The sequence below is a fragment of the Cinclus cinclus genome, chromosome 4, assembly GCF_963662255.1.
Source record: "Cinclus cinclus chromosome 4, bCinCin1.1, whole genome shotgun sequence".
Classification (NCBI taxonomy): Eukaryota; Metazoa; Chordata; class Aves; order Passeriformes; family Cinclidae; genus Cinclus; species Cinclus cinclus.
The window spans coordinates 55,854,697-55,861,529 of record NC_085049.1 but is presented as its reverse complement, the minus strand read 5'-3'; positions in this window follow the sequence as shown (position 1 = coordinate 55,861,529).

Here is a 6,833-nt window from a genome sequence, read left to right as displayed (position 1 = left end):
ACACTTGGAACAGGGTCAGCAATGTGTCAGACTGGCATTATGGTTGGAGATAAGGTTAACCAAGAGACATCCTTAGCTAAGGACCCAAGGACTGAACATCTGTTCCTCTGGAAGCCCAGCCTGGAGCACAGGGGTGGTGAAATGAATTTCAGAGCTTTTGTGCTTGTGCAGGACATTTCACAGAGCATAATACTTCCTTCACTTCCCCCTTACTCAGGCCCCAGGACAGAAGTCCTGAGGTTAAGGCCCTTGGGGGTTGTACCCACCATGGGGTGGCAGTCCCATACCTGTCACCTTCGGAAAGTTCTGTGCCAGGATAAGGAGGATGTTTCTGGAATGAGGTGACCAGGGGAGTTTGTGCTGCTGCTTCTTGTGGTGGAGCAAAGGGAGAAGGCGAAGTTTTGTCAGCCAAGTCCTATGAGAACCACTAGCCTGGAGCATTTTTTTGTGAGAATAGGGAAGTACTTAGAAATGAGGTTCAGGATGTGCTGACCTGGGCAGACTGCCCTGTCTCAGTTTCTTTTCTCTGAAAAAGAAAAGGGGATCAGGTTCAGTCCCTCTGCCTGTCAGTCTGTCCTGTGTACATGGTGGCACAGGGACAGCACACCTCTCCAGATTAGGGTGTCCCAAGCTCTTTATATCATTTACATCTTGGTTGGCTGGATTATCTGTAGACACCATAAAGCCACAGGTACTTTAAGAGGTGATTGCCATACGTTTTACACGGGTTATTGAGGGAATGCTCTAGGGGAATCTGAGCCGATCAGGATTTTCAACCAGCCAAATAAGCTAATTCCTATCTTCACAACCAGGCCAAATAAAACTGTATATAGCACAGCTGGGTTAGCTTGTACAGAAACTTTATTCGTGATTAAAAGACAAGAGTTCTGCAATGGGCTTGGCTGAAGGGCATATAAAACTGGGAAGGTAAATACGCTTTGTGCTGCTCTCTAGTGACTTGCATGCCTAGAGTAAGTAAGCTGAGGTAAGACAGGCTGTGAATCTAAATTGCAGTTGTTTTTCCTGGATAATTCTGCAGGTGGCCCAGTGTAATCAATGTTTTATTTCGGACCCAGTTTGATTTATCTGCCTGCACAAAAGTCAGTGCTCTTCTCAAAAAAGGAATGTTTCATTCTGTGCGAAAAACCTGATGTTTTTAACTGAGGTTTTGACTTTGTTTATCACAGGGGACTCTCTGTCCCTCTGTCCTGGGCATGCACACCATTTCAGGAAGACAGAAAAAGTTGTTTTAGGAAGGCATGTCCTTTTGCTCCAAATGCTACAGTGAAATGTCACCTCTGGAAACATTGTAATTCATGTTAGTGGGATATATGGGAATAGTTGTGAGAGTTTGATTTGCTTAAATCTGTCTTTGTGCCCATAATCTCATATCCTAGCACTGCCCTTTCAAAATGCCAAATGCAGCAGCTTGGATCATTAGCACACTTTGAATTCTCTTACTTGGGTCGTGCAAATGTGACTCCTGTCCTTTAGACAGACACTTTCATGCTGTAGGGAGAGCAGGGCAGGGAAGAGGGGACAATATTTAAAATACCATAGGACAATTCAGATCTCATGTACAGTGTTGTAACTATGATGAAACCTAATAGACCTATCCCAAGCTTAATTGACATGAAAAATTTGCTTGGGTGTGAGTTTTATCACTAATCCATTTCTCTCTTTGAAATTTCATTTCCCTGCAATATTTCTTATCAAGTTTGCTCACTGCACGCCCGATTTTGAGCTGTATTTCATCCCTAGGAGCCTGATTTTTCCTCTGGGTAATTCCATACAGAAATCTTATTGAGGAAGAAGAAGTGGCAGAGCTCTGGGCAGCCTCCCTGTAATCTGTACAGGCTGCCACAGAGCCATTCAGGCACAACTGCCAGGGCTGCAGGGAGATGCATCACTGAGGTCTGTGGTAATCACAAACCCTCCTGACCTCTATCTGTTGTTTGTTCCTCTCTCAGTTTGGATTTTCTCTCAGTTTCATAATGCAGTTTTTAACCAAAGTAATGCAAATCTGTTGCCTCAGTTCTTGCCAGTAAATTGGTTTTTAACAGATGCTATTGGGCTGTGGAAGTGGAAAGGCATTCATGGGGCTCTTGCAGAGATAACAGTAAGGTAACACAGTAAATATTGAACAAATGCAAGGAAAAGAGAGGAGAAGGGGGTTGTTTTTGAGGAAAAACTGGAAGTATGAGTGAGGAAAAATCAAAGAGAAAAAGGAGAAAGGATAACCAAAAGGGATGAAATTAGTAGATGCAGAAATATAGAGATCAAAAAGCAGCAGTATGGGATGCCACAAACAGGGCAAAAGAAGTGTTCCAATAGAAGGAAAAGCAACATCAGGATGAGGTAATAAAAACCAAACTCTTAACAAAGCTGAATACCAGAATGCTACCAGTCACTGTACATAACACTACTGAATGTTGTGTTGCTTTCCATCTGTGTAACATACACTCTCCAGGGTGGATACTTCTAGTGTAATTTTTTATCACCCACCCTCAAATATTTTATTCTTTGTCCATAGAAAACTTTGGGATTGTGGCTATTCAGGCTTTTGGCCAGCTCTGCTCACGTTCCCATGAGTGAGTCTGTCCCTTTTGTATGTACATGATGGCTCATATGTGTGTGTTGATAGAGGGAGAGCGTTTGCTCTGCTGCTGCCATGTACTGTCCTGAAATGACTTGTCATGTTTGCAAAGTACCTTGTAATGCACTGCTCGAGCCCAGAGAGCTGTGGTGAAGGCACTTAAATGCAGATGGCAGCCAGTGATGAGGAGTGTTCCCCAGGGCTGCTTTGGGGCCAGTCCTTCATACCTTCAGGACGATCCAGACAGGGGATCAAGTGTACCTACAGTCAGTTTGAAGAAGACAGTAGGCTGGGTGAGAGTGTTGACCTGCTGGAGGATGGGAAGGTGTTGCAGAGGGATCTGGACAGATTGGATTGATGGGACGAGGCCACTTGTATGATGTTCATCAAGGTGAAGTGCCAGATCCTGCACTTGGGTCACAACAACCCCAGGCAGTGCTACAAGCTGGGGGAAGAGTGGCTGGAAAGCTGCCCAGGTAGAAAAGGACCTAGGGGTGCTGGTCAGCAGCAGCTGAACATGAGCCAGGTGTGCTCAGGTGGCCAAGAAGGCCAGTGGCATCCTGGCCTGTGTCAGCTGTAGGGTGGCCAGCTGGACCAGGGTAGTGATTGCCCCTCTGTGCTGGGCACTGGTGAGGCCACACCCCCACCACTGCAAGGACATTGAGGTGCTGGAGGGTGTCCGGAGGAGGGCAGTGGAGATGGTGAAGGGTCTGAAGCATGAATCCTGGGAAAAGCAGCTGAGGGAACTGTGGCTGTATATTCTGAAAAAAGGAGACTCAGGAGGACCTGATCACTCTCTAGCCAGGTGGGGGCTGGCCTCTTCTCCCAGGCAAGTAGTGACAGGAAAAGGGGAAGCAGTCTCAAGTTGCACTGGGGAGGTTCAAGTTTAGGAAAATCAGGAAAATTCTGCAGTGAAAGAGTGGTTAAACATTGGAACAGGCTCTCCAGTGAAGTGGTAGGGTCACCATCCGTGGAATTGCTCAAAAAATGAATAGACATGGCACTTCACAGTATGGTTTAGTTGGCTTGGTGTTATTCAGTCAAAGGTTGAACTTCAAGATTTTGGAGGTTTTTTCCTGCACTTGACAATTCTATGACTGTACATGCAAATAGAGAAGTAAACCAAGATTTTAGCTGTAGCTTTAGTTTTGAAAATCTCCAGCTTTCAAATGCTTGAATTTGCAACCTTGGTGTTCTTCAACGTAGTCTTTTCTCTGTGATTGTAAACAATACTTTGCATTTCTCTGATGTGTTATGGCCAAGAATTTGATAGTGTTCTATAAACATTTTTTGTGATTAGTCATGACAGTGACCTTTTGAATTAAGTAACTATTCCCATTATTTCAGCTTTTGAAATGAATACATGTGGAGATCACACTGAGCATCAAACAGAACGTTGGTAGATCAGAACAGAGAGTCTCTTAACTTCTACATCCTGACCTGTGTTTTGACCTTCATCCACACTTCTTTTTCAGCTGAAAAAATGCTTTTTAAGATCACAGCATTGCTTTTGTGACTCTGCCTAAGGCCGTCTCTCACCCACAGTAAGTCTGAACAGGATGTTCATTAACCAGTAGCATCTCAAGTCAGCCTGGGGTTCACTGCAAAGGGCCAGATGAATAGTTTATGAATAATAAAATGGTTTTGAAATGTTCGGATAATTCAAGTGATGTCTTTTGTAAGAGCTATCTGAATTACTAATGACAGCATCATTAAATTCTTGTTATCTGAGTTTAAATTTGATCTCCTTGAAATAATTTCTTATGTGTCCATCAGTAAAGGTCTTCTGTGCATCATGTTGCCTTTTGATAGACCAGTCTCTGCCTGTTGGTAAGCTAATTACTTATGTTTTCATCCTTCCTGGTAAACAGATCTCCCCTTGTTCTTATCACAGTTCACGCCTCACTTGTTTCCTGGTAGACTGCTTTATTTCTGCTGTCAAGCTATAAAGGCCTCTTGCTATAAAGGCAAGAAATAATAAGCATTAAAAACAAGTGCAGACTGAAGCTTTATAGTCCTTTGGCTCTGTGCGGACAAAATACTTCATTAATTCAGAGCAAGCAAATCTTCATTCTGCCTGCACTCTCACACCTTTTCGCTCTGTTCCTCTCCTATGGCCTCACATCTCACTTTTACTGGTTCCAATTTCCACAGAGGTATCTATAGTTTTTCCATCTCTAAATGCCTTCTCAGAGCTTTTTCAGACCACTTTCCTTGGCTGTCTCCCAGCACAGATCTTTCTCCTCTCTAGACCCAGCCAGCTTGGTTGGGTGCCATCCCTGGAACACAGGGCACTCTTTGAACTTGGGGCACGCCTTAGAGGAGCCACTGGTGGCAGCAGCAGCAAAAGGAACAGGGTCCTTTTCCGTGTCCTGTGCTTTTGGCCAGCATGAATAACTGGGGTGTGTGTCACCTCAGCCCCCAACCAACACCAGCCCTGCACCACAGTTACAAACTGCTTTGCCCAAATTACTCCTCCCTCACCCCTCCTCAGAAACAGACCATTCTTGACATCACAATCTCTTCCTCTGCTTTGCATCCTCTGTCATGTGAACTGGACTGATGGATGGGCTGACGGTGCAAAGCAGCCTTTGCTGAAATAAGGGGTACATTGAGGTGTAAAACCTGGTGTGAGGATCATATTTCTACCTGTGAGCTTTGGAGCCTCTGTCTTTTCTCTGCTTGATGATTCATGGCAGTAGGAGGCAATAGGAGGTGTGGGAAGCCCCATTGCTTTCATTAGTGGGAGAATGCTTAGTGTGCAGTACATTTCTCATATTTCCAACTCATTCTGGAGCACATTGGCCAAGATTTAAGAGTTATAGGCCTGTAAGTCAAATACCTTCTGAAATGGGTGCTATTATTCTCCCATTTTTCACCTGAGCTTGTAAGTAGGCCCCCATATATCTTTGGGTCACTGTGCAGCACAGATTTCTTCCGTGTTCTGCTCCTTATGTCAATTAAATTCCAGCAGGGAGGCGATGTATAAATGTTATTCATCAAAATAATCACACCCAGAGCCTGGTGACAGTGCTTCAACAGAAGCTGTGTCACAGATAAAGCCTGCCAGGAGGTTTCATCAGAACCTACTCTGGCTGGACCCAGCCTTTCCTACAGGCAGCCCTACAGCTGCTTCATCACAGCAGAGATCAGCACCTGTCAGGTGAGACACATGGCCCACACCCTGCCACTGCACTAGATCAGTGTTGTAGGTCCCTTCCAAATTCTACTCTACTCTTGTTGTGAGGGTGGTTGGCCACTGGAACAGATTGCCCAGACAGGCTGTAGAGTCTCTACCCCTTGAGATCTTGAAAACCCCATCAAGCATGGCCCTGAGAAACTTTTCTGCTCTGGTCTGGGCAGGAAGGCTGAGCAAAACTGTCTGCAGAAGCACCTTCCAAACTCGGCATCTCTGCCATTCTGTGCCTCTGTGGGTCACACAGAGCTCTTGGGCTGGCATCTGACTGCAGATTTCTTCCATCAAGTGTGAAGCAAACTTAAAACTGCTTTGATTTTCTTAGAAACGGGAGGGAGCAGTGTTGACCTTCAATAGAGACTTCAGTTGCTTTTGGTAGTTCTGGGTTTTTAATGTTAGATGAAAGCTTCTGGCCCAGTGTAGGTACAGATCCACTGATTTTTAGTGAAGGCCCTGAGGGGTTTTTCTGTATTGTTATGGCTGGTGTGGAAATATCCATCTTTACTGTGTGTGCTTCTCTCAGCTTTGTCCCTGACACTAGGTCACATAAAGAGGGAAAATGCTCAGTCAGATGTTCTATGTGCTCACTGGATTTTTTAATCACATTGTGAGCTGAATACCAAGTTAGTTCCTGCTGTAATCTCTGCTACTACCCCAAAACAGCACCACAGGTTTTTTTCTAGGTGCAGTGACTTCTTCAGATGCCTTTTAGCATTTTCCTACTGTACCAACTCTGAGAGATGCTGGACAGGTAAAATGGTTCCATGACTCAGACACTTGAAAGATAAGTGCTTCCATTACCATAGGACTGTATCATCTTGTCTCATCTGATAGCCTTCAGCCAACAAGTAGTACCACTTGATCATCTGGTTAAATTCAAGCCTATACTTTCAAGCCTATGCTACCCAAAGTTGAGTTGTTAAAAGACAGAAGAAATGAGAGACAGGCAGCCTGATGCCTGCTATTTTGGTGGGGGTGTAGGGCTGGGTTTCCTCCCAGCCTGGCTACCACCTGCTTTCCCAAGCAGTGGCCTGTGAGGGT